We start from the raw sequence: 6,057 nt of genomic DNA on the forward strand, positions 1-6,057 counted from the left end.
GGTTAGTATACATGTCGTATACAAAACAAAGAAAACACAGTAACAAATAATATACCTCTCCCATGGAGTATCGTGTCCGATGAACCCTCTAGCTCTCGCCGATCTACATACGCTGAATCGCGTTACGGACCTAATCGCGTTACAGACGATTTCAACTAAAAATATAAATCTTCCTAATATAATAAATCAGCCTATAAAAATCTTAGGTGTCAACACCACAAGTCTTCATTCTTATCTCTCTCCTATTTGTCAACAGAAGAAGCTCTTCAAGTTGGTTTCAGCTGATGTGTCATTTTGTGAGAATTTTTATTTTTTTAATAAATCTCATAGTCAAACTGCATATCACATGTCCCTGCAGATCAAAGAAAACGTTAAAAACCTTACACGCCCTCCCACCCTTCTTTCCCTTTCCTTTGCCTCTTCTTCTTCGTTCCCTGTGTATCATCTCTTCTCCATCTTTTCTTTTCCATTTCGAGCTAGGGTTCAAAAAAACCCAAAAACAACCCTTCTGTATCTCAGTTTCTCTCTGAAATACATACCCCATCTTTGCTTAAAACTGCAATTGCTAAAGTTTTTGTTTCAAAATTCAAATGGATTTCAAACACCCGCCTCTAAATTCCCTCTTCATTCAAATGCCAAAAACCCTAATCAGATTTCAAAATATTTCTCTTTCATGGTTCTCTTTCTCGCTCTCGAATGGCTTCTGGTTGTCGAATCGACTTTCCGGCAAAGTTGGCTAGGGTTCAGGCCGAATTCCGCTCACACAGGTAAGTCCGGTGCCAAAGATTTCATGTTTGGATGCATCAATTTCATTTTTATCAGTGGCATGCGACCCTCTCTATGTTGAACAAATGTCAGCATCATCTTGCTTCCACTCCACTGAAGAGGTATGTGGTTATGCACTCGTGGTCACTCTAGTCACTCGATGGTTTTGTGGAGGATGTGCTTGATCTATTGATTTTGTTTGTGAGTTTTTGTATTTTGGTACTTAGAATCTGTATGCACGCCAGGTGTTTGTTAAAATATTTTTTTTATCAACAGTAACTTTGTGGTTAATATTGTACTAATTATCAAAATTGTACTAATTATCAATATTTGAATGTTAAAAGATGATGATTTGATGCAGGGGTGTTGATGTAGCTGTTAAATGACAACCGAAACGACCTCATCCACCTATTTTGAATTGTAAAAAATGTGGTTTTGGAAGATTATTTCAAACTTCTAGAGTAAATGATAAAAGTCAGATTGCAAGTCTTTGTGTATTATTTGATTTCTTTTTTGTTAAAGTCACTTTTTTAAAATCAGAGCATGCATATATAAGGCTTTGTCATAAATCTTACAATTTACACTCTCTAATGGTCTATTTCTTTACACATATTGTTAGTTTGGTTGACTAGACATATAAGATTGTTAATTCTTTTGCCTATGAAAAGTTTTTAAAAAAATTCAGGTTTACCATCTTTTATAAATATTTCCAAGCTTTAACCAAGCACACATCTTTACATAAGTGAATTTGGCCTTTCGGCTCTCAATCAACCCTCTTAATATATACCATGTTTACCAATACTTATACCTGAACTTTTACAAAAGATGGTCTTTATAGTGGGGATAATGTTCAATATTTAATGGGCAAGATGCAAGTTGAATGTAGTATAGAATGTATCAAATTCCAAGTTTATGTCTAAATCGTTTTATAAAAAAAAGTTTCATTTTTATTGTTGTAACATAGTCTTCTCAAGTTTTTAAAACAAAAAATTGTGATTAAACCCATCCCGACCCGTTTGACCTCTTACCTGTTACTTGAAGTTGAAGATTTGGACTTTGTTCACGCGTTTTATTGTGTTGTTGCAACGTTTACACCCCTCGGGTACATACATACATGTTTTTCAACAACTGGCAGCCGTGTGTTTGCTGTGTTTTGGATCTTATTGGGTACGGTTTATGTAGCGCAGTTGCTGTTCACTTTCGCTTTGCTGTACACCGAATGAAAGCAAAGATCGTTGGTTAAATGGGTTCTTAAAAGAAATACAATGACTTCTGACCTCGAGGCAGCTGATTTTGATGGCGATGGAGTCGTCGTGTTAGTAGAAAATATATAAAATATTATATAACAAGAATTTAATAACTTAATAAGCTTCTGGCATGATGTTTTGGTATTCAACAGGGCTGCAGAGTATGTTTTGTACAAGTTAAAAGAGATGGGAAAGATCAGCCAAGACGACATCACACCGATTAAGGCAATTTAATGAAACTTAAGTTCAGATGCTGCTGGTGAAGCCGGTGAGTGTGGTAGTTTGGGAGGTGCGTGCGAACTTGGCTTACTGTTAATATTTATAATGGTTTTACTTGTGATTGGACTGTTCACTATCATAAGCTCTGTGCGTGAGTGTGCGTAGTTAAACGTTTCGTCTATTGTTTTATACTACTGTTTATGTGTCATCTGGTGTTCCCTGTTTTCATTAAGTTTGCCCTGAATCGAAGTGACTTTTGTTTTAGATAAATAGGAAGTTCAATATTACCAACTGTTAATATGTTGAACTTGTGTTTAATGTAGGTAGAAACTGTGATATCAAAACATCCTTCGTGATCGGAGTCATTGGACTTCCAGACAACGGCTTCATATAAATGGTTAGTATAATGTACATTTTGTGTTATTTTAATTTTTTTTAAATAAAGAATCATCTTACTTTTATTGAAAGTATTCAGTAATGACTTTTATAGTGTAAAGCAGCATTACTTGATCTTTGCACCAGTTCAATACAAGACGTTGTTGTGGTTAGCAAGATGGTACATGAAAGTTATTTTATTTTTATTAATGATAATTGTTCTTGCTACAAAAAGACAAGTATGATGGTTTAAAAAGTCCACTATACATCTTTTAAGATGAATATGTATCTTTTTTAAGCTACAATCTTTGTCATAACTTTATTGTCTATGAGATAGTTCTTATTTCAATGTATAAAGTTGTGTTTGAACTTGATTATTAAATGCTTTAGACTATTGTAATGGATCTTTAAGGTGTAGGCAATTAATGAATCTTTAAGGTGTTTGCTATTTTGGTTTATTTTAGAAATCACTAGAGGTTTTAATTTGTTCCTTTGCATGGATGGATTAAAATTTGATAAGTATTTATTTTTACTGCGTATATAATGATTTGCTTAAAGGGCTGAGTTATTGGATCATGGATCAGCCCAAGAGTTGCCCAAAATATGGACATACATATAAGGTTTGCTTATTGTGTTGGTTGATTGATCACATTTTTTGGTTAGTTGAATTATATAAATGGACCGGGATCAGATCATGCAGCAGCCTTTTTACAGTCCTAACCCAACATGACCCTGGTTGTTCAAACCATTCTAAAATGACTTATTTCAATATGAACCGGTTTTGACTCCTTAGCTAAACTGCAGGACCCTCCCCCATCTTGCTTGCTGACATGTCAATAAGTAAACCTGCAGATATACGTGTATCTTACACTTATTTTCAAGACAAAGCGTCAGTCTATGAAAGATACCATTTTCGTTTGATTTTCAATGTTAGTGATTTTCACCGCATTCATGACGTTTTGTTTCTCTAAAATTCATTTAAATCTGAAGATATCTGGGTCAGTTGGACATATTGTTAGGATCATGGCATTGACATCTTACACCAATTCTCAAGTAGATATGATGACACAGTATGGCGCTATTATTCTTTGCTCTTATTGTTTACATTAACATCTTTAATCATTAAATATACATGCCATTAGGATTGAGATTGTTGGTGTATGCACACCGAGTGATTGACAAATAAGGGCGGCGGATAAACAGGAGCGACGACAAAGGTTGTAACTCAGTTATGCCTTTTCGGTTTCATATCCGATATACGACAATCGATGAACATACCACTGAACAAATCAAGCGAATTCAAGAAGAAAGGTACCATTCATATATTTAGGGTTTCTGATATGCAATCCTTATAGTTAGTTTCTTTTTTTTGGTTTGTTTCTATTTAATCCGATTATAAGGGTTTAAATGATTTCAAGTTTTTGGGTGAGTAAACGAAGATCGCTATGTAAATTTTTAATCGTTCGTTTTTTTTTTACTTTTGCATAAATTGATTAGGTGTGGCTTTGGTGTTGAGATTAATAGATGTGCTTTTGTGTTACTATCTTCGCATTGAGAGGTTTGTTTCTGCTCTTAGAAACTCTATCAAACTGATTAGGTAGAAATTTATGAGTATTTTTAATAGATGTTCTTGAAAACCAAATCAAAGGTATTTTAGAAATCATTATAGTTTGGATTCAGTTAAGTGATTAACCCATATTTTGTCCTTTTCTTTATCAATTGTTAATATATGGATGTTTTGAACTACATTGAGGAAAATTTCGTTACGATGCAAAGATTGTAGTTCTTATAGGAGTTGGTTCTAATTTTACTTTTGTTGATAGGAGAGCTCTGCCGTTTCGGTGGCCGGAAAATTTATCCAGGAAGTAGTATTCGATTCATCCGAATGGACTACTGATATGATGCATTTTTGTTTGTAATATATTTTTTTTACCTAATATATTAAATAAACATTAATAATGTTTTCACTCTACGTATTTATATTTTTTATAATATTTTGAAAATTCAAGATACCAATAACTGTACAAGACTGTTTTGGCATTGTATCCTTTAATATCTATCAATTTTTTCGTATCACTAATTCACTATTTGTTTCTATAATTTATTCAAATACGAGGTATTTTGAGGATTTGATTGATAGAAAGTTTGCTTTCCAAATTAAAATCTCATAGTGGGCCATTGAAAACAATTGTCAGTTCTATGCTATTTCTAAGGTTACCAATGATCTAACCATTCTTAAAGGAAAATTAACAAAAGCCAATGACATAGGAAAATTAACAAAAGCCAATGACATTGTTGAGGTAACTATGATATGCATATATTTTCATGTTCTTGGTCGGGTCGATTTAACAAAATCGTTTTAATACTGATTTATCTTTATTTAATTTAAAAATTCTATTAACAATTATTCAATGTTGTGTAAAAGTTTAATGAAATAATATGTTTCATTTTAATAAAAGTACATGTTTATTAACTAAAGAAATTAAACTACCCGGAAAACAGTCTCGGGTAATAACCTAGCTTGTGAGCTTGCCTCTGTTCTTGATCATAGTTGGTTTGTTATTTTTTTTTTCATGTAGTTTAGGTAAAATGAAACTTGCATTTGCTCACTCAAGTTTATATTGGAGACATGATTTCATTTCATGAATAAAAGAAGTCATTTGGTCAAAGTCAAACCTGTTTTACAGGCATGTTCACTCACATAGCATTTTTTTTTCTTTTTTTTTTCGTTCCTGATAGTTTTTACTTTTTTTATTATTCATGATATGTGGACTAGAATAGTGGGTTCATAACTTGATATTTGAGGGTAAAAATGAATAGTGGGTTCATAACTTGATATTTGAGGGTAAAAATGACGTTTGATAATTGATACGCATATTTAAGTTAAAAACATCATGTGGGTTTTTAATTTTGGATTGTTTCATTTTGTCTCAAAATATTATATGGGATAATGTATCTATATTGATTTGTTTATGTCTTACCTTAAAAAAGTGTACATATACACACCATATGTTATTTTTTTAAACTTGTTGGCCTAACTTATTGACTGTCCTTTGCTTTAAAAGGTGTGAGCCGTTTCGAAAAGCTTATATGTGAGGATAGAGTACTTCAAGTATGCGAGACGTTTGTATTTATAAAGCTACCAATGGTTTCTCTAATTATCGTATTTTAACTTTTTAAAGTTTTACACACTAACAAGATTAAAATATTAAACTAAAAAAGAAAAAAACTTTATGTAAAACCAAAAAGGGTTTATGTAAAATCAAAAGAAACCTAAGTCTCAAGTATTACCCATGTATAAGTAGCTCATGCATAAGATACAAGTAATCTGTACATATTAACAAAATTGATTTGGGTCATTTTAGAATCCAGAGTGGCAATCTTTACATATCTTAAGAATTAATCGTTTTGTGCTGTATTCTTTCTTAATGAGTCAAGTGGAAAAAAATGA

At 32.4% G+C, this 6,057-nt stretch overlaps 1 long non-coding RNA gene across 6 annotated transcripts; it reads left to right on the forward strand.

Annotated features, from left to right (window-relative positions):
- The first annotated feature begins 352 nt into the window (after window positions 1-352).
- On the forward strand, window positions 353-4,622 carry LOC110928785. 6 transcript variants are annotated; one of them, XR_004888391.1, is made up of 6 exons: window positions 353-2,301; window positions 2,555-2,628; window positions 2,722-3,676; window positions 3,749-3,917; window positions 4,104-4,164; window positions 4,430-4,622. It is a non-coding gene; the product is annotated as an uncharacterized LOC110928785 (long non-coding RNA). The 6 variants fall into 6 exon arrangements; XR_002586678.2 differs by lacking the exon at window positions 2,722-3,676 and having other exon boundaries at window positions 353-2,080; window positions 2,165-2,301; XR_004888388.1 differs by lacking the exon at window positions 2,722-3,676 and having other exon boundaries at window positions 353-887; window positions 1,127-2,301.
- Window positions 4,623-6,057: the final 1,435 nt, after the last annotated feature.

This window comes from Helianthus annuus, chromosome 3, assembly GCF_002127325.2.
Source record: "Helianthus annuus cultivar XRQ/B chromosome 3, HanXRQr2.0-SUNRISE, whole genome shotgun sequence".
NCBI lineage: Eukaryota > Viridiplantae > Streptophyta > Magnoliopsida > Asterales > Asteraceae > Helianthus > Helianthus annuus.